General features: G+C 41.4%; 1 long non-coding RNA gene across 10 annotated transcripts in view; it reads left to right on the top strand.

Annotated features, from left to right (window-relative positions):
- Nucleotides 1-21,126, top strand: part of LOC125436591 — a 104,067-nt gene that overhangs the window by 21,242 nt on the left and 61,699 nt on the right. For 7 of the 10 annotated variants that reach the window (XR_007245078.1, XR_007245085.1, XR_007245084.1 and 4 more), the window contains exon 2: nt 1,879-2,063. The exons of the other annotated variants lie outside the window; for them this stretch is intronic. This is a non-coding gene — a long non-coding RNA (uncharacterized LOC125436591). The remainder of the gene's footprint in view (nt 1-1,878; nt 2,064-21,126) is intronic. 10 annotated transcript variants of the gene reach the window in all.

The following is a 21,126-nucleotide window of genomic DNA, read 5'->3' as shown; positions in this document are numbered from 1 at the left end:
GGGCCTATGCCCCACTGAAATTAGCACCTCTGCAAATTCCCAGTTGTTTGAATGCCACTCCATGGGTCCGATTTTAGAGCTAAGACCCAGCTGGCCCAACTCAGATAGTTCTACCACTAGGCAGAGACAGACACCAAGATCCTCAGGGTAGCTTCAGGACAAGCAGCACCTGGCATTTGCGGAATAAGTCTCTGCAGTGTTTCACTGCTGCAGGTGGGACCCAGTACTGTCTTTTCCAGCGACCCAGAGCAGATTGAAATCTTAGACTGGTTCAGCCCAGCCCTGCCCGCAGGAGACTCCCCCCCCCCATCAGCTGCAGCATCCCCCTTAGTCCCACAGAATCCCTCTTGTTTGTTAGGGCGAAGTGTGCAAAATAAGCCAGCAAGGACTTTCCAAGGGAGTCCGCGCTGTCCCTGTCCCCCGCTCCCACCCTTGCCAGGCTAGTTCCTCAAAAGGGTAACTTGAAAAGCCACGATCAAAGCGCTTTTTTGACTTTTAAGGTAGATCAGACGGGTTGCAAAACCTACAAGGCAGGCGAGCGAAGGCAGGCAAGGGTCCGTGGCACCTTACAGACAAACAGCTGGATTGCGGCTTGGTCAGATGCATTTCTTGGACTCTTGTTTAGGGAAAATTCAAGCCCAAATCAATGCAGAGTCTGTAAACTGCCACTGGACTGACTTTTGGGAAGGAATGCAGTGATTCCTAGATGTGGAGGAACACTCAGATGCTTCAGGATGGAACGGGGGGGGGGGGCACCAACAAGCTCGCCCCCTTTGTAGTCCGTGCTAATGGTTCCAGAGACTTCAGGTCCGGATTCAGCCCAGAACAGCCACACCTTGCAGATGGAGATGACTTTGTTGTGTGTTCATTATTCCGTTACATCTTCTTATCTGCCCCTTCATACAACCCAACGGAGGGGCAGCCTTCCCTACTTTTCCCCAGTCTGCTTTAGTTACGGCTCCAGGGGGACTGGCGTTTATTCTGGATTAATCCTCCTGAGGAACAAAGACGAGATGTTGCCCACGTGTGCCGTTCAGATGATGGAAAGATTTTTGACTCTGAATGGTGTCCAGTGGTTGGGAGGAGAGTCTGCTTAGTGGTCTTTTAGTAACTTTTGCTCACGCCAAGGGGTCAAAGCATGGCAAATGGGGTGGTCTTTTAATTTTTTTTTTTGTCGTGTATGAACTCAACAGAGGGGCTGATCAGAGTTTGTGAATGTGAATTTTAAAAAGGGGGGAGGAGAGGGGCAGTTGCTCCGTAGTGTACAAGGCTCGGGTACATGATCTTGGGTATGCGGGATTGAAGCCGGCCCTGTTGCGGTCCTGATTAAAAAGCTCGCGGGCGCGCACATACCCAGATTGCCTCTCTACAGTCTGGCGATGCAGCTCAGAGAGGGAAAAGAGCCTCAGAAAATATAGTCATTCACCCCTCGGTTTCTCACCAGCCGGGAAGGGGAAAAAATCTTTATAGGGCGAAGCAGGCAATCAAGTGAAATCTATCCTCTTTAAATAAACGGATCCCTCTGTATTTTCCCAGTGTTGGTGTAAGTTGTTGTCTGCGATGTCCCCCTGGGCTTTTCCCTCTGCTCTGTGATTTGGTGTATAAAAGCAGTCCTGAATGATGGATTACTGTGTCATTGCAGCCTGCGAAGGATTAATTTGTTTCATTGATTTCTCTTTAGGCAGATTGCCAGAATCCGCCGCTTCCCACCTTTCCCCGAGACTTCCAGCAGTAATAGACAGTAATAGCCTAAGACAAATCAGCCGGTTTTGTGCAAAAATAGAAACGCAGAGCTCTGAAACTCGCAGGGAGGAGTTGGCTGCCTGCACTGGCCGTGAATATTTAAAAACAGGCCTTCTTTTTTTCCCTTTGAAAAAGGACAATTTCATCGGAAGGCCTCTAAAGCGCCAGGGAGCTTTGTGCTGGAGCTGAGAACCCGGAGCATCTTCTTAGGTCATGGCCAGCTTCAGAACATCTGAAAAGAGCAAAGATAAGAATGCCTCTGAACTCGTGCAGAATGCCCTCCTCTTTCAAACCCCCTCCTTCCAGCGATGAGGAGGAAGGTCAGTGATCTTTTAGTAACCTTTAACCAGGTCGTCAAAGACCAGCAAAAAAAAAAAAAGATTTTAATCCACCCCTCCCAGTATATATAGTACACTTCCGGGTCAGAGGGTGCGACTGCTTCCCTCTAGGCAATTCAGCCTGGCTGCAAAAGTCAGACACGGAAATCGATGGGGGGATTCCCATTGATTTCCGTAGGGCGCATCTCGGCTCTAGATTGTTCTTTACAGCTCAGATACAGACACCCAATTCCTTACTTGTGCATAATGCAATGCCATAGGAAAACCATTACAGGGCATTGTGGGGATGCTTGGGAACCCTGCAAGAAACCAGAGATACCGAGAATTCATTCTCCTTAGGTTACGCTTCGGCCTATAGCTAATCTATGATCGATTGGTCTTTTGGTCTGTCTGCAATCCTGCCGAGACACTTCGGGAGCCCGAGTCCCCCTCCCGACTGCGGGGAGGACACGGCTGGATCAATTTGTCTGGAAACGTTAAGAGGGTCATTGACTGGGGAAATGAAAGCCTCCAAAGGCACATGGGCGAATGGGTCGTGTTAACACCGCTGGGATGGAGGCATAATGCCCTTGTTACCAGTCCCATCTGAAGGAAGGCGAATGGAGTCCCATGGGACTTCAAACTCATTTGTTGGGGGGAAGCAGCAGCAGCAGCAGCAGGCTAGCCAGCCCAGCTTGGCACTGAGAGAGGTGGTCAGCACTGGAAGGGACCTGCCTCTGCTGGTGAGTCTGCAGCAGGCTTGCCAGCCCAGATTGGCACTGGGTGGGGCAGCTACCTTGGCAGCAGTGGGGGTTGCTACCTTCATCAACCCAGAATGGCACTGGGGGAGCTAGTTGGCATGAAGAGGTGGCTGCCTGCCTGCTGCAGGCTCGTCAGTCCAGAGCAGCACTGTCTGGGGTGGTCAGCACTGGGGTGGTGGTGGTTGTCATAGCTGGTGAGCTCACAGTGGGCTCACCAGCCTAGATTGGCACAGGGGAGATGGCTTGGGTGCCTGTGGCCGGCTCACAGCAGAGTGGTGAGGCTTCTTGGGCTGGTGAGCCCACAGTGGTTTGCCAGGCCAGATCCAGAGTGGGGCATTATGCAGGATTAGTTAAATCTAAACTGAGCTAAATCTAAACAGTTTGGCTTGTCAATAGGGCTGTTCTTTGGGGTGGATCTATCTATCTATATCAAGGGTAGGGAACCTGCGGCTCTCCAGATGTTCAGGAACTACAATTCCCATCAGCCCCTACCAGCATGGCCAATTGGCCATGCTGACAGAGGCTGATGGGAATTGTAGTTCCTGAACATCTGGAGAGCCGCAGGTTCCCTACCCCTGATCTATATATATGTATACGGAGTCGTAGAAAACTGGGAAAGTCATTTGTTTCCTGAGCCGACAACTGTATTGATTTAGCCGTATCAGCTTATATTTTCTGTGCAATTAGCAGGCTGTCAACCTATTAACTTTTTTCTTTTTTTGAAATGGCTTTAAGCGTCTAGTTTTTAAGTGGTGCATCGACCAACCAAACAACCGCAGGGTACTTGTGGACACAGACAAGCGCTTCCAGTTTGAAGGGAGGGTCCATTTATGACTGGGTACTAAATGTAAGGCGTTGCCTGAATTGAGATTGTTGCTAGGGGAGCCAGAACAGTCTTTGGCTCCTCCATATAAGATCACAGGAATCAATACCATGGTTTAACCTTGCAGTTCATGAGCTGAGCTATGGTTATTTAGACCTGCAGTTAAAACGAAGGCTTTGCTTTTGCTTGCAAACCTACTGAAGGCGTGTCTCATGGAAAGCAATGCCACAAATATTTTCTACTGCCAAACACATTCCTTTATACAGATGTCACTGTTGTCTGATGTACATGTGAGTTAGCCTGTCATTTTCTTGTGAATCCTTTTCACAGGGCGGCTTCGGCAAAGAGGACTTTAGTGTGAGACCAGCAGCTGTCGAGGGCACTAAAGAGAAAAGCCTCCACCTTGTTAGGATCTGTCTCCAAATATTAGCTGTCCCGTAACTACCTTGCCTGGCAAAACTTTGGTGCCCCAAAGCGCCTTCCCTCTTCAGTCGCAGCGCCTGAGCAAGCACAGGTCTCAAGCCACTGTGCGAGGGACTGGTCAATTTCAAAGGCTGATCATTTTATTCAAAGTGATTTAAAGCCCTTTGACAAGGCCTTTGCTCCTGGAAGGGATCCCAGGCAAAAACTGTTCTGTGAATATTTGCATGCTGCCTATAAGCTGCCCCTCTCAGATGTCCCTTGTGTATATTAATTCAAAACTACTACTTCTTAGTATTGACAACACATTTTTTTAAAGTGGGGCAAAAGTAACAGTCCTGTGAGTTGGGCTGGCCTTCTTTCCAGTGAACTGAGATGAAGAGAGTGCCTTTCCTAGGGCCACATAAGAAGTTTGGCAGAGGGGAGTTTTGACTCAGGCTCTCTCAGACCTAGAGTTCTTCCCATTCTCTTCTTTAAAAGCTCTTAGAAAGTGGAATTTGGGAGAGAGGATTTTTAAAAAGTGGACAGGGAGGTGTGGAAATGGGAAAAAACTTCTGTTCTATTTCTTCTTGTCACCTAACTGTTAAAGGCACCTTCCCCATCTGTGATCCCTCTCCCTGTTCCCAAGAACCTGGGTAAACCCAATTCACCAAGAAGCAAAGGAACACCAAGGGACAGAGCAGGGTGGGAGTCTTTCTGTAGTTCTTCCCAATCATTTCAAAGCTATTTGTGTGAAAAACTCCCTGCCGGCTTGTGCTCAGTCCAAGATTTGGGAAGAACACAAAGACTACACAGTTTATCCACTCTGCTTTAAGCCACAGTCATTCACCAGTCAGTCCTCCAAAGGTCAGCTCAGTCATAGGGCACTATATGCAGAGCACCGACACATTACAGGAAGATATTTGGCAAACTGAGCTCTCAGAAATGTCTATCTGAGTTTGATCAGTGTAGCTAAGAAAGCCAGAATTCGAAGGCGAATGCTAGTTACATTGATCTGGACAAAAACCCTTCTTTCATATCCTGAGTGGTGGTGATAGAGAATGGAGAGCCAAATCACATGATAAGCAGATGCATTTGTAGCTGGGCAGTACATCTTTTGCTGGTGGTGTACAACACATGATCTTATACTGAGTGAGATCCTTGGTCTGTCAAGGTCAGTATTGTCTGTTCTGACTGGCAAGGATTATCCTGGGTCTTTCATATCATGTCCAATCCAATCCTCTTAACTGGAGATACTGGAGACTGACCTCGGACTGTCTGCACGCAAAGTAGGTACTCTATCAGTGAGCCATGATCCTCCCAAAGGTGGATGAATGAATGTTTGAATGCTTCCCCCAGTTTTTTTTTAAAAACCCTCATTGTACTTGCAAAAGTAGTACATTACAATCAAGGTTCTATCTGAGCTCATCCCCTGTTATTCTGGTTTTGAATGTAAGTGGCTATGTATGTATATGTACATTCAAGCATTAAACTTACTGTTGTAGTCTGGAGTGGCTCAGTTCATCAGTCGAAATAGCAGACAAGCCGGTATTTTGAGCCTTCCCCTTGGGAAACGTTCTGAACACACGAGTCTCAGAAAATTGAGTCAGACTGCAGTCCTACATTCATTGCCTACACTCCTACATAAACAAGCGTTGGCTCAGGTGCCACAAATAACATGCAATTTATTTGCCTATTGTGTGAATTAGAACCTTGGAATGAAGGGTTTGTCATCAAATAATGCTCATTTGGAGTAAGTTCCTTCATGTCTGTTGTCCGTGTGTCCAGCAGTTAGCTTTATGGTTATAACAAATAAAGAAATTCTTAATTTTTTCTCAGAGTGGCTCCCGTGAACTATGTGATCACTGGAAGAGTTCTGCAGTTTATGGCTTTATGGCTGCAGTTTCATGTATACAAAACATGGGCAGTAAGGCCCCCTGTAAATTGAACATTTCTTGGCCTGACCTCAGGAATAAATGCAATGTCAGAGGTGCACATGGTTTGACAGCTCCCATCTTTACTATAGCAAAAACATAGCCTTCTCAGGGTGTTGCAGGGTGTGGTATTTCTAAAATTATGAAAATATTAATTGGTTAACAATCTTGAAGCACGACGGTGTGATATAATCGCACCAGCTCAACCTTCCAGAGCCAAATTTAAAACAACTCTGCAGGTCCAGAATCCCCCAAGTGGCCACTGAAGGATCTTCTGAAAGCAATGCGTAGTTAAAAGTAGGTATATTAAAAACATGCACAAATCCATGAAACCCAAAATGTCTGGCTGCAATTCTTTGCGCACTTTACTTGAGGAAAAAAGCTCCATTGAACTTCTGAGTAAACTTACATAAGATCAGAAGGTGCCCATTGCTGAAATTCTATCTGGACGCCTCTTGTATGGCTGAGGATCATTTTGCCCATCTATCAGATGAAGAGTTCAGTATTACCTGGGAACTTGAATATTCCTGTATCAAGAGTTCAGCTTGTCTGGTTGGTCCCCTGTAATTAGCTGACAAGTGCTTATTGGCAAGACTCCATGTGATAAAGGAGAATAGTGATGAAATAAACTATTTCTCAAATGGCTGTCACTTGGGAGCACTTTATGGTCACACTAATTCCTCAAATGTTTTATTATCCCTCTTTCACAGTGCATGGCAAATCTGAGCCAAAACAGTCAATATATCCCTTTGCCCTCTTTGTCTTCTGCCACCCACAATAAAGCAGTAACATGAATTTCAGTGACATCCAAGTCTGAATGTCGAAAACGAGGCTGTAGCCTTACATCCCTCCAGAGCAGGAGAGAAACAAGAGCTGGGCAGATTAGCAAACATTAACCCCCTCAAACTGTTCTGGACAAGGAGTGCAGGTCTTTTGAAGTGACAGATGTACGCCCCTTGCAGATTTAACACTAACTGCACCTTTTAACACTTGCCAGTTCTAAGAGCATGGAGTAATCGTAGCCCCACACTTATCAGGAAAAAGGCTTAACATTACATTACAATACTTTTCTCAAATGTATATCTCTGGAAAACCTGAGTCTCAGTTATTTTATTCAAAATGCATGTGAGATTAACACTCGGCACTAGAGTATAATTTAGCTTTGAGCGGGACCACACACATTATTTCCAGCTGTGACCTTAGAATCAGTTTGTCTTTGGCCAAAATGGAGTCCCCCCACTATGCCAGTGCTAGATTTACACATAGTATGAGCTTAGTTTTTGTCCGCATGCTGTCCTGAAATCCTATGGGTTTCACAGTAGCAGTTTATTATTAACAACTTTATTCTCATGATCTACAGGAAATTTGCTTTTCATCTGAATAAGTCTTTCTTAAAGAGTCAATCCTTCCCCTCTTGGCATTTTTGAAGCTGGGCACACAACAATCTTAAGCATGAAATAAAGCAAAATATTTTTTAAAAAATGTAGGAAGAAGAAGTTGGTTGTTCCTTGGATTAAAAGGGTTTTTAAACTTCTTTTATTTTAACTTCTAAAACAAATTCGCATCAGCTGAAGCTTACAGTAGCCCTACTGAGAAAATTTAAAGAAAGACAGTCCCATTTTCAGAGGAAGGGGTTTTTTTGGTAAGTAAATGAATAAAAGCATTTTAAAAAACTTTTTATGTGAACATAAAGAATGGCTTGAAAAGCTGGTTGATCACTTGACCACTAATAAAGACAAATCCACGGTGTGCAATAGTCACTCTTTTATTGAACCAAGCTGAGCAACCTAACCCCAGGCATGGATGAGCTTGTACAACAGACACAGGCCAGTGACCTGCATGCTCTGGAGTCTGGCATGCTTGTGAGAAATATATTGTACTTGTAGCCAACAGGGAAGACTTGATCAGGTTATTTCAATGACTTTGCTGACTATGGTAGGTCCACAGGGGGCATGCTCTGTAGATGGCAAAGGTTTTCCTTGTGAGTGCTTGTATTGTTCTTAAAGCACATTCAGAAAGTTTTCTGGTGCATATCCCACTGAAATAACTGGTACTGTCATATGAGCACAGATGTTCATTTAAATTGAGTTGCATAGGAGCAAGTTTCCAGGGGCTTGTGCCTTTGGCTGGACATTGTATTGCCCATGATATAAATTTATATTTTATAAAGGTCTTGAAAAAATTGTACAAAAATCTGTGAATTCAGTATTTATGAACATTGTATCTTTCCAGTGTATTGTCAAAGGCTTTCACGGTCAGAATTAACTGGCTGTGACAGGTTTTCCAGGCTGTGTGACAGTAGCCTGGTAGTTTTTGCTCCTAACATTTCACCTGTCTCTATGGCTGGCATCTTCAGGGGCATACCATGGTGAGATGTGTTTCACTGTGCCACAGAGGGAAACACATCTCACTGAAGATGCCTCTGAAGATGCCAACCATAGATGCACAGCCAATTGTGTCTTTCCATTTGCACCATGGTCCCAAATCTACTGGAATGTTTCTTTATTCCAATCCTTAATCCTTCAGGCTTTTCCAGGGACATAACCAAAACCAGATTTTAAACAGTGGGTGGTTGTCTGAGAAAGTTTACCCATAATTTCATCAAACTCTTTTAGTCTAAATGCTCCACCTCCCCCCCCCCCCGCCCACTTCCAGTTCCTATCAACAAGATTATATTTTGCTGGTGCCTCTCAGCAGTCTCTTTTTCCTGGAATCCTGGCCTTTACAAGTGTTGCCGGCAAGAATTCCAGAGCACCAGTAATCTCAAAGGCTATGAGCATGGGCATTCACTTTAGAGGTTTGGTGGTAGCAGAGATAGGGTTGTTTCCATTGCTTGTTAGTGGCAGCATCTGATGTATGGATCAAACACTTCTCTTATATTACTGATGTAACACTAGGATTCCATCAAGTAAACTGGCAGGTAGACGGTAAGAAATATTCAAGACAGAAAAGCACAACACAGCTGTTTTCATTGATGCCCTTTAAGAAAATAAAAAACATAAGTGGAGTGTGCTGGGTGAGACAAGTGGTCCATCTAGTCCAGCCAATAGTTATCCAGGTGGGCCAAACAAAGAGGCCCTTCTCTGATGCTGTCTCCCTGTGTTGGTATTCCTACATTTCCTTCCTTTGTATATGGAAGTTCCTTTCATTCACCATGGCTAGTAGCCACTGATAGGAAAGGAAGGCAGCCTGGTATAGCCCAGTCTTGTCAGATCTCAAGAGCTCAGCAGGGCTGGTACTTGGAAGGGAGGCCTCCAAGGAAGTTCTGGAGAGGAAGGCAGTGACAAACCGCCTCTGCTTCTCACCATGAAAGCAACTTGCTAGGCGGGTGTCATAATTCACCATGTGACTTGATGGTACTTTACACACATAGTAGCCACTGATAAACTTATCTTCCTGTTATGAGGATTAATTCAAACTATCCCCAATAATACTCACAAACGATCAGATAACAGCAAATAGCTTCTTTATTGGTCACTTCTGCAGAGGTGGAGATTGACCCTAGGGCGCGGTCAATCTGAAGTCTGAGATGCAACTCAGCTCATTTTTAAAGGCATCCTAGCTAGCCCTGGCAGCCATAAAAATTAATTTTTATGGAATTTTTATGGCACCGCCCATTCCCAATCGAGCCGATCCTTTTTCTGTTCGGTCAAGAGGGGGGCAAAGCCTCCCGGTGCCCAAATGGGCACTTTAGGAGCCCTCTCTCTCTTTTTAGAGGATCCCCGTACGGGCCACCAATTTGTTATGAGGATTAATTCAAACTATCCCCAATAATACTCACAAACGATCATGATTTTACTCATAACATTCCATGAATCAGCCTAACCTCCTTTTAAGGTCAGCTATGCTCTTATTTAGTTATTTACTTTATTTTATTAAAGTTATATCTCACCCTTTCCTGACTGTAGTCAGGATCAGGGCAGCTTACGTCAGATATTTACAATCAATTAAAAATATATGCTATGATGAAATCTTATTAACTTTAAAATTCCAATGTTAACATTCCAATCAGTACCCTTTACAGTTAGATACAGTGGCAGGGATAATTAGTTAGGGAGGAGATGAAAGGGAAGGCAGAAACCAAAACAATATCTAAGAATATGGAAACAAAAGTTGGGATAGGGAGGCCAGACAGGATTTGGTGCCTCAACTGTAGACCTGGCAGAACATCTCAGTCTTACAGGCTCCACGGAACTGAGCCAGGTTTTGCAGGGTCCAAGTCTCACTCAGCAGAGAATTTCTCCAGGCTGGGGCCAGAGCTGAAAAAGCTCTGCCTCTGGTTGAGGACAGCCAAATGCTCCTTGGACCAAGAACCACCAGTAGGTTATTACCAGCTGAGTTTAATGCCCTTTGGGGAGTGTGTTGGGAGAGGCAGGTACAATGGTCCCAGACGACTTACCCTAATACATTTAATACCCAAACCTTCAATATGATTTGGTATTCAACTTGGAGTCAATGCAGCTGGCAGAGCACAGGTTGTATATGCCCTTTACATGGGATCCCTGTAAGGACCCTCACTGCTGTATTCTGGGGCAGCTGAAGTTTCCAGAGTTGCCTCAAGGGTAGCCCTGAGTAGGGTAGCCCTTAATATTAGCCCAGAACAGTAGCCTGGAGGTTACGATTGTATGAATCACTGTTGCTAGATCACTGTTGCTAGGGTGAGACAGGGAGAGCAACAGCTGTCTAGCCTGGCAAAGATGGAAAAATGCTAATCTGGCCTATATATTGGACCTGGGCTTCCATTGAAAGGGAGGCATCTGGAATCACATGCAGGCTCTTCACAGTAGGTTTTAATTTCATCCCATCCAGAGTTGGAAATCAGTGTCCAATCCCAGATCTCTCCAGCCCAAACATAGGACCTCCATCTTAAAGGGATTCAGTTTCAACTGATGCTACATCAGCCATTTCACCACAGCCTCCAGACATCTGGCCAATATATCTGTGATGGTATTTAGCCATTCATCCATCAACAGATATAGCTGGGTAGCATCTGCATATTGAAAACTCTGGACTAGCTGTGTGAGGGACAATATTTAGATGTTAAATAATATTGGGGAGAAGATTGTCCCCTGAAGGACTCCACATGCCTTCTCCCTTTGTGATACCCTTTGTCCCTGGTCTTGTAAAAATGAGACCAGCCACTGCAAGACTGTCCTACAAATACCAGAATTAGTGAGGCAGTGGGTCAGAAGGTCACAGTCGACCATATAAAATGCCATTGTAAGACTGAGTAATAGCAGCAGTGCTAGCCTGCCTCAATCCATCTGCCTATGGAGATTGTCTGTAAGGGTGACCAACACAGTCTGTGTCCCATGGCCAGGCTTTCCATCCATTTCATTTCATAACCTTTACTGGCATTAAAAAAAATCAAAGTAACAGTTTCTATAACCATACCTAAGAATTTAGCCACAGCCTCTAAGATCACAATGTTCTTGCTATTTAAAAGAAATATTTTTTTTGTGGATCACTTATCTCGACTTGGTCTACTAACAAGGGGGCTGAAAGACTGGCTCTTGCAGATGCATACAAGGGGCAATATATTAAAACATGCCAAACAGACTTTTCACAACCAACCTCACAAATATATTTTATCTCGTGATGCGGGAGCCCAAGTCTTCTCCCTTGTTGAAGAGCTGAAGGTAGAACATTACGGCTAGCTAATGTTGCCGCCCGTTGCCATTTAGGCTCAATTAACAGATATAAATATCTCATGTCCAGGCTTGAAGCTGGACTGAAATGAGTATGGAGTTAATGCATCCTCCAGAAAAACCTGGGCCCCTTCTGCACATGCAGAATCATGCACTTTCAATCCACTTTCACAATTGTTTGAAAGTGGATTTTGCTATTCTGCACGGTAAAATCCAACTTCAAAGTGTATTGAAAGTGGATTGAAAGGGCACTATTCTGCATGTGTGGAAGGGGCCCTGGAGCTGTTCTGCCACCACTCTCTCAACTACCTTACCCAGGAACAGAAGGTTTGATACCTCGTGGTAGTTGGATGGATGAGAACGCTCCAAAGAGCAGTCTCGCCACTGCCACTTTTTTGGTCATCAGTATGTCTACTGGGAGTGAAGCCCATTGTTTAATTAATCATGTTTCCTTTTACCTGTTCTGAACCTAATTCCCAACAACTTTATTGGGAGGTCTTGAGTTCTATTATAATGGGAGACAGAGAAGCTGTTGCCTTTCTCTACTTTCTCCATTCTGTGCATAGTTTCATAAACCTCTATCATGTTTTCCCTTTTGAGTTTTTTTCTAGACTAAAAAGTCCCAGATTCTCCAGCCTTTCCTCATAGGGAAGGTGCTCCAACCCCTTAGTCATCTTAAACACTTTGCAGTGTTCTAGCTGTTCAAAAGATGAAAACGAAGGAAATGTCTTTCATAACTGCCCACAGATCAGCAGCAATTAGTGGAATCTAGATCTTCTCCATACATATTTCATAATATGGTGACAATTCTGTGATATGATATTGGTCATGAATTTATTTTACAGTTAGTCACTCTGAATTGAGGATTAAGTATAGAAGGTGTCCCCCCCCCCCATCCAAATGAAACATTAGCAAACCACTCAGTCTCTTCTGCCACATACCCCCTTGTCTCCAGGATGGGTTGATATGGCCTTGGACCTTCAGTTATTGATCCCTGTGCAACAAAATGGCAGTATTTCAGCAAGGATCATTGTACTTAATCCATTTTATGTGTTTATTTTAAAGTATTTATGTACTGCCTAGTTGGCATGGGTATTCAAGCTAGCTAAATCCTGTCTCTTATACTGCAGGGCTTTCGTCATGAAAACACATGTATCTATATATGTTTTTTTAATTAAAAGGAATAACAGAACATAAAAGTAAATATAAGACAAACCTTTACAGATAAAAACAACAAAACATTACATTTATATTAACAAAATTATATATATGTATCTATATATGTTGATGTGTACTTATGGTAGAACCAGAGATGTCGAAGACAAAAGACAGCTAATTTCCTTTTTGTGGAAGAAGAACAGATACAACACAAGCTGGGTGGGTAACCCTGGTTTAGTTGCTGTCAGCGCAATCCCAAGGACACTGTCCTGGGAGTATACCTAAGTAAGATTCTGGGTAGATCATTTGTTTAGGATTGTTCTGTAAGGGAATCTGAAAGGTCCTGGTACAAATGCCATGCACTGGTTACTTTAAGCAAGATCTACTCTCTGCCACAATTCCTCATTTACAATAATAAACGGGGTAATAATTTTTGGTAGAGGGCTGTTGTGAGAGCTACTTTGCAAATGTATGTGAAATGCTTTGGAGTGCTACATGCATTCTATTGTCCCAGTTGTATTATTACCCCTCACACTCAGAAGCTGGTATAGTAAAGCCAATAGAGAAGCGGATGACTTTTCTTAAGATTCTGGAATAACGAATTCTGAGTACAGTTCTGTGTCATTCATGCCAGCCCCCCCCCCGCCCCAATCGCACAATTCCCTGCAATAATTTATATCATCACCAACATCAACACATTAATGCCTTCTAAAAATCTAGCAGCCTGATGGGTCTTAATTATTTTGGGGTTTTTTTCTGGATGTTAATTATTCAGCCAGAAGTTTAATGGACTTGATTTATAACATGAAACAGAGCTGCAACAGCCAGTGCACAAACACTTCTGAACAATATTTAGAGTGGCTAACCATTAACCTTGGCTATTATAGAGCTTTAATAGCAAAAGTCACTTCCCTATTCTGTTGTTATATTGGAGGTAAAAGTGATGATTTTTTTAAAAAAATTACTTGTAGCACAATTTGATGAATTAATTTAGTTTAAAAAATAGTTTTAAACATTGCGTACATTGAGAAGGAAAAAAAGACTCCATGTTCCATGTACTTCATGCATCTGTTTTATTAAAACTGCATTTGACAGACTGCTGAAAGTTATTCAACAAATGCTTTGTTCTCTATGGTCCCTTTGGTTACACATGGTGGGATCTTGCAATTGTATATTCTTATGTTTGATCAAGCTATTGGAATTAGTCCTATCCAATTGTCTCTGCAACTCTACACTGCATTAAACATCTTAGCAGCTTTTTAGTTTTACTACATTTCAGGGTATTGAGAAAATTGCTACCATTAACAAAAGTGGCTCTGAGGAGTTTGGAGGACTTCAGGAATGTTAATGTGTTGTAGAGACTTAAATATGTTAGTTCCAATTTGTTCCAGATAGATAGGAAAACAGCCCTGCTGACTGCAGTTTGGTAACCTTTGCATGAATTCATCCATGGCATTTTGTAGCTCTATTTTCCTGGTGCTTGCAAAAAAGAAAAGGGGCAGATTTAGGCAGCTGGGTAAAAACTGGAAACTTTAGTTTATATAAGCTGTCCATCTTGTGCTTTCCACAAATGTTAAAGATGTAAACCTTGATCTGCCACCATTCCTTTCTTGAAACATTTATACAAAAGTAAGACACACTGATTTCAGTAAAACTTTTTTCTGAGATAGGTGGTCTTAGAGTTACAGCATCCAAGACTAGTACTTTATGCCAAATACTTTTGCTTGGATATTAATCCTACTGATTTTGCTACTATTTTTCTAAAGAGAGTCAAACAGGTACGGAATTACATTCTTCATTTTATTCTGGTTTGGCAAAGTAATTAAACATGTGAATCACAGAATGGGATATAAGAGATTTCTGAAACCAAAAAATAAAAAATGCTATTTAAATTCATAATAAGCCAAATCTGAAATCTTGCAAGAGCTTTTGCACTTGAAAATCATAGTGGGTTGCAGAAGACTGTGTTCTTACTTTTTGAATTGCCGTATGAATACAATAGACAGAAGTTTCAGGTAGTCGTGTTGATCCAAAGAAAGATCTCAAGACAAAAGGTCATATCCCTTTTATTAAGCCCGACCAAAATGTCACAAAACAGCAAGTGAAAGCTTGAAACGTCTTGTTTTGTTTGATTTTAGTACTATAGCTTTTGTTTCTGTACGTACATAATTACGTCTAAATGTATCAAATGTAACTAATAAAATGATATTGAATAGAACATAAAAATATTGTTTTCTCTGATAGCCAATAGAAACTGTACAAGATTAGAAGTCCAGGGTGTATTTTAATAATTTGGGACCCTGAAACAAAAAATAATTTACATTATAAAATCTAAGGTTTATTAATTCCAAACTCTCTGTAATAGTTTTTTTAAAATCAGTCTTCTGCTTTATTTAATGGTAGTCCAATGTATTGTCAGTTTCACTGCATTTTAAATTGTTTTTCAGATTATTATAGTAAACATAACTTTGGGCTGAGAAATCTATCTTAGAAAAACACATATTAAAGAACCTGGAGTTTCAGAGAACCATTTTTACTTGTAATAAATTATAAGTTATGTATTTTTAAAAAATAAATATAAATTAGAGACTTGCAGAAAGCTTAGAGTCTAAAAATTATTACCAATATTTTATCACTTTCTGGAAACTAGAAAGGACCCTGAATGTGCATTGTAAATGAACTTCATTTACAGTACATTTTAAGTTTGTCCCTCCAGTTTTCTCTGGAGGAAAGAATGCTTCTTTTCTTTACTGAAATGTGATGTGATGTTGGCGTATGGCTAGTCCTGCTTTTCATATTTTGATACTTCAGTTGGTTATGTTTCATTGCTGTAGGAAGCTAACAATCATATTTGGGATCAATTTTTATGGATGCTCCCAATTAGTTTTAATAGGAAGTTGGATTCCCATGTATAGATTGCTGATAGACAGCTGATAAAGCAATTGTAGGGTTTATGGTCCTTCTATCTAAAAGATGAGAAATACAATTGTAAAAACGTACATTTCATTTTAGAACCTTCTTTTTAAGAAAAAGAAGAGGAAAAGGGATGTGACAGTTGTGTACCAAATATTACAAGGAATGGCCTTTGCAACATTTTAAAAATAAATTCTTATAAAAATGATTATTCTGACTATATAGCAATAATCAGTTAAGTGCAAACATCAAGCAACTTAAATGATTACATTGCCAAAATATTAAAATGTAAAGAAAAACAATTTAGATTTCACTGAACATGAAAAAATGCATATCAGAAAAATGAATTTGTAAGAAAAAAGGTATTCTGTATCATGTCAGAAATCTGTCTTTAAAACATCTGATCCTTGTGGAAAAGAGACCAGATGAACGCAAAATATGTACAAGACTTGTCAAATAGCAACTTCCTGCAATGCAGCTTAATTTCTATTTTTTTTTCATGTTCATTGGATTACTGTTTTTACAGAAATCTACAGTTGAAGACCACATATTCTTTAGTATGCTATAATATGGTTGTTGCTTTTTAGGTAAGAGAATAGGTTGATGATCTGTAAAGATTAAGAGGCAAGAAAAAAGGATGCTGCTGTTAAACAGATGGCATGCAATATGAATTATGTCATTTCTATAGTTATAAAATAACTTGAGAAAATGTACTGTAACAGTATGATCTATGCTAAGATTCATTACCCCCAAATGCTTTCAGGAAGAAATGGGGGTGGGGATAGGTTGTTTCTTTGCAAGCTTTACATCATAAAACGTTTCAGCTTTCAGGGAGAGAAATCTAGCTTTGTCTGTGATGTGAGTGGTCACTCTCTTTGTGTGAGCATTAAATAGCCAAACAGATTTATGCAAATGACTACGGGGTGTTTAATTTGTTCTACTGAAGTAGTGACAACTACAAGAAATAGGGATGAAAGTCACATAATGAAATAAGAATACTAAGAAATCCAAGGATTTTAGTAGAGCCCGTTATTCATTCAATCTCTGGCAGCCTTTATGATTACAAATCATTTGATTGACTAACTAGACATTCTCAAAGTGAATTATGAATCAGATTCATTTTTCCTGGGTGATAGTTGGTACACGTTGTAACTCTTCCTCTTTGTGATATATCAAGTTCTTGTAACAGTAATAAGAGATATAATCAACTCTTTATTTCAGGACAAATAAATTGCCTTTTCAAAAAATGAAATGTGGTTGCTAACATTTTAACAGGGCAGCAGTGTAATTCTTGCCTGCTATTCCAAGGTGGAAACTGATGTGATGGAATAGTTTTTAAGTATTTGACTTTGTTGAAATTATTTGAAGAGTAATATACCTTCAGTCTGCATGTGGCACTCCCATAGATTTCAGTGAACAATCTGAACATAGATATGGGGAAATATATGGGTTTTTTTTCTGTTTGAAAACATCAACTCTGGAGCAGTACAATCTGTGACTTTTTGCATTTGTATATGAAGAATATCCTTGAATTGCAATCTGAACTCTGGAAAACTCTGGGCAGAAAATGCAAGATTTCAGTGTGAAACATCTGCCAGTTTAATTACTATATCAATTGGCTGCCTATCATATAATTTTATCACCTAATTTAAGGCTGACCGTATAGTGACAGAGAACAACTTGGAAATGTAAGGACTCATGCATAAGGTACATGAATATGACTATGACAATTCTTGAAGCAAATCTAAAGATTTATCTTATTTTGCCTCATGGATAGGTGGGCTGATCAGCAGCTAATGCTAAATGCCTTCACCAGGAAGGTGGGCCCCCTGTTTAAGGGGCACCAATAAGCTGGATAATGTAGAGGCCGGCCAGTTGTGCCACACACATCATTGGAAATGGAAGGTCTGGCACAAGAATAGCCATGGCCCTAACAACTATAACTGAATTCACTGTTTTAAACCTGACATTGAAATGCTTCAAATATTGTGCAATTAATATGGCATGTACACAGTCCTTGAAATAAACAACAGGTTTGAGATAACTGAAAGTGTTTGAGAGTGGCTTCACTTCTCAAGGTCCTTTGCTTTTGGACAAACAGGTTTTTTAAAGTATACCAGAATCTGGAAAAGAGGAAGGAGGGGGTAATCTATGAACTGTAATCTTTTTGTCAGACTGACTGAAGTCTGAAAAAAATGCTATTATATATATCCAGTCTAACTTTAGAATGGTCATAAAAGCAGAATTGCTATTAACCACTTTCTATCAAACAACATTCCCAATTGATAACCTAGGACTTTACCAATCTCAGCCTGGGCTAATAGTGTTCCTCTTTATGTTCACTAAAAATCTGATTTATGTATTCATATTTCTCCATGACTCAAGATTGTTGGGGATGTCTCTGTACCATTTGGATAAACATGGTAGAATTGGTATAAAACAGAATTTTAAAAGTCTGCCAAGGCCTTTTTTGTCATCTCTGTATTTAGTTTCTGATCTTTTATTGAGGCAAACTATTCAGCAGCTAAGTCAAATATATTTTAAGGGATTTTATATTTCCTAATTTCCTAATTATGCCACTGCAGGATTATCATACAGTTTCACAATTAAGAGAAAAAGGATTTAGAATGAGGAGAAACAGTATTTCCTGCAAAAATGTTTGCAGAAACATCAGTGAGTTTTATTTTAATTTAAGCTGGCATCTCGTGATAGTTTACAGACTTAACAGATTTACAGAGACGTATTAAGATTATTCTTCAATAAATCTGTTAGTCAAAAAAGTGCCACAAAACTCCTCTGTGTCTTTGCTACAACAGAGCAACATCTATATTTCAACCTCAGGACCTAGGCAAGGAAGCACATAACATCACTTGGTAAATAATAATCCCCCCCCCCCCCTCAAGGGTTGGCAACCTTGGTCGCAGGTGAATGAAGTAACATAATACTGAGGTGGTTGAACAGATTTCAGAATGCAGGTGGAGGATTATTAAAGAGTATTCTGGAATACTTCTTTATGTCAACATACTTCTGCAAGTAGACAACTGGCACCCCAGGTGCATACTCTACCACTTCATTGCCACATCCAACTGCCAGAGCGATCCAAGCCTTTGTTGTCACATGAAATGGGTTGTGAGACTGGCCTGAATAATATAAGTAATAGATGGAAGTTCATGAAGAACTGTGTTAAGGATTTTTTTTTGGGGGGGGAGGGGGTTTGGCTTGGAATCTCTGGTGGCATGAGCAATTTTTTTTGTGGAGACAGAACTCCCCTTCCCTTCCCCGTTCTCTCAGCTGTTGCCTACCTGTTTTGAAAAACCTCTACTGAGGATTGGGAGAGACTTTCAAACAAAATGCACTAGGCCAGAGGAGGCTGTGGGGAGGGGAAGGGAAACTGGATCAAATCCCCTTTTTCTTGGAGTGCTGTAATCTTTCTATCTGCACACTGTTGGGGAAGATCTATCTCTGCAAGCTTTTGCATTTGATAACTTGGTGTACTATACCCTTTTCAACCAAAAGAATAAGTAGAACTAGGTAGGCACTAGGACCAAAGCAGGGCATTCTAAAACACAGATGGTCCAGCATGTGGCATATGAAGTTACTTAGTTCTTTTTGTTGAACACAAATGGAAGGATTTTCAGCCAGGGATGGTGGCTTCCTTGTTTCTTTCCTCCTGCTGCAGCCCAAAATGGACTCCAGAATATTGATGCTGGGGAACAAGGTTCAGTGGGAGGGGGAGAAGCAAGAAAGGCACTCTCTGCAGGCAGGGAGCCTGTCGTATCTGGCAAATCCAACCCCTAGGAAATCCATATACAATGGTGTTGGGAAAAAAACCTGGGTGAACAGAAAATGAAAGTGGGAAGCTGCTATGAAATCTAAAAACAAGTTTCAGATTTGATTCCAATGAGATCTTGAAGTCCAAAGACAAAGAACTCAAGGAAAAAATGTTTTTGTTGCCTTACAGGCAAGTGTGGGGCAATACAAAATCAGATGTATTTGCTACTCCTCTTGATGTGGATGAAATATAGTCATCTAAAGGACAAGAGAAGAATCATGCAGATTTGCAGTATACATTAAAATTGAAGGAGGAATGATATCTCATTGGGTTAAATGGGTGATAAATTGATGAGCAAATAATCTCAGAGAGTGTGTTCTGCTGGCTGTGTGAGAATGTGTCTTATACAGTCAAGAAATGAGGTGGCCAATGTATCTTACAGTCAAGAAACGAGGCTATGGATATTAGAGTGTTTTCTGCCCTGACACCTGTGTCTTTCTACAGACTATCTATCTATCTATCTATCTATCTATCTATCTATCTATCTATCTATCTATCTATCTATCTATCTATCTATCTATCTATCTATCTATCTATCTATCTATCTATCTATCTATCTATCTATCTATCTATCTATCTATCTATCTATCTATCTATCTATCTATCTATCTATCTATCTATCTATCTATCTATCTATCTATCTATCTATCTATCTATCTATCTATCTATCTATCTATCTATCTATCTATCTATCTATCTATCTATCTATCTATCTATCTATCATCTAAAAAGCTAACAGTGACTTCGTTAGTCACGCCCTAACACCAAAACGGCTGGACGGATCTCCCCCAAAATTTTCACATGATGTTCCTTCCTGTTCTGGGCAGGTAATCAGACTTTAAAATTACCAAAAGTCCATACCTGAGCCAGGTAAAATGTCTTTTTCCTGGCGCACCCAGGCCATGAAGCTGGCTGTGTTTAACTGTCACCCTTAGAATGTTCGTGCAGCCTGTCTGTGGCCTGAGGGCTTGGTATGAGGGCTTAGAATGTTCGCGCAGATGGCCAGAGATGAGCAGTTAAAACAGTAAATAGGTAACACTGTTAGGTAATACGACTGGAAGTGAAACACATACACACTTTGCCATGTGAGACGTCTGGTGGGGTTCCCCCCCTCACACACTGGTAACTTTCACTCTCTGTGCCTCACCCACTGCTACCACACAATACACATCCAGCTCATCCTCACACACCTCACTCTGCCCTCCCTCACATCCAACCACCACTTATCCACTTCCTCACCCATATTCACCACAGCTCTCTTTTACTAAAAGCGAGCTGGAGTTTGCCTTTTTCCTCTAAGAAAATCCACGGGATGGGGGCGAACCAACACTACTGGCTCCGCTTCTTTTTCACATGGCCCTTTAAGAACCCAGAGAGCTGGCCTCGATCTGAGTGCCTCACCACCCTGCCTCTGTTGCCTGACTGGGATAGCCTCCTTGCCCCAGTTCTGCCTTACCCAAGCCAGGACTGTGCGTGTCAACCAGCCTCATGGACAGCGGGATTTGCACTCTGGACAGTTCCGTTCTGCAATGGAAAGGGTTACATTATACTAAAAAAACAAGACACCACCATATAACAATGTGAATTGAAAAGGGAAA

Source organism: Sphaerodactylus townsendi, linkage group LG07 (assembly GCF_021028975.2).
Source record: "Sphaerodactylus townsendi isolate TG3544 linkage group LG07, MPM_Stown_v2.3, whole genome shotgun sequence".
Taxonomy (NCBI): domain Eukaryota; kingdom Metazoa; phylum Chordata; class Lepidosauria; order Squamata; family Sphaerodactylidae; genus Sphaerodactylus; species Sphaerodactylus townsendi.
This window is presented reverse-complemented; position numbering and strand designations above follow the sequence as displayed.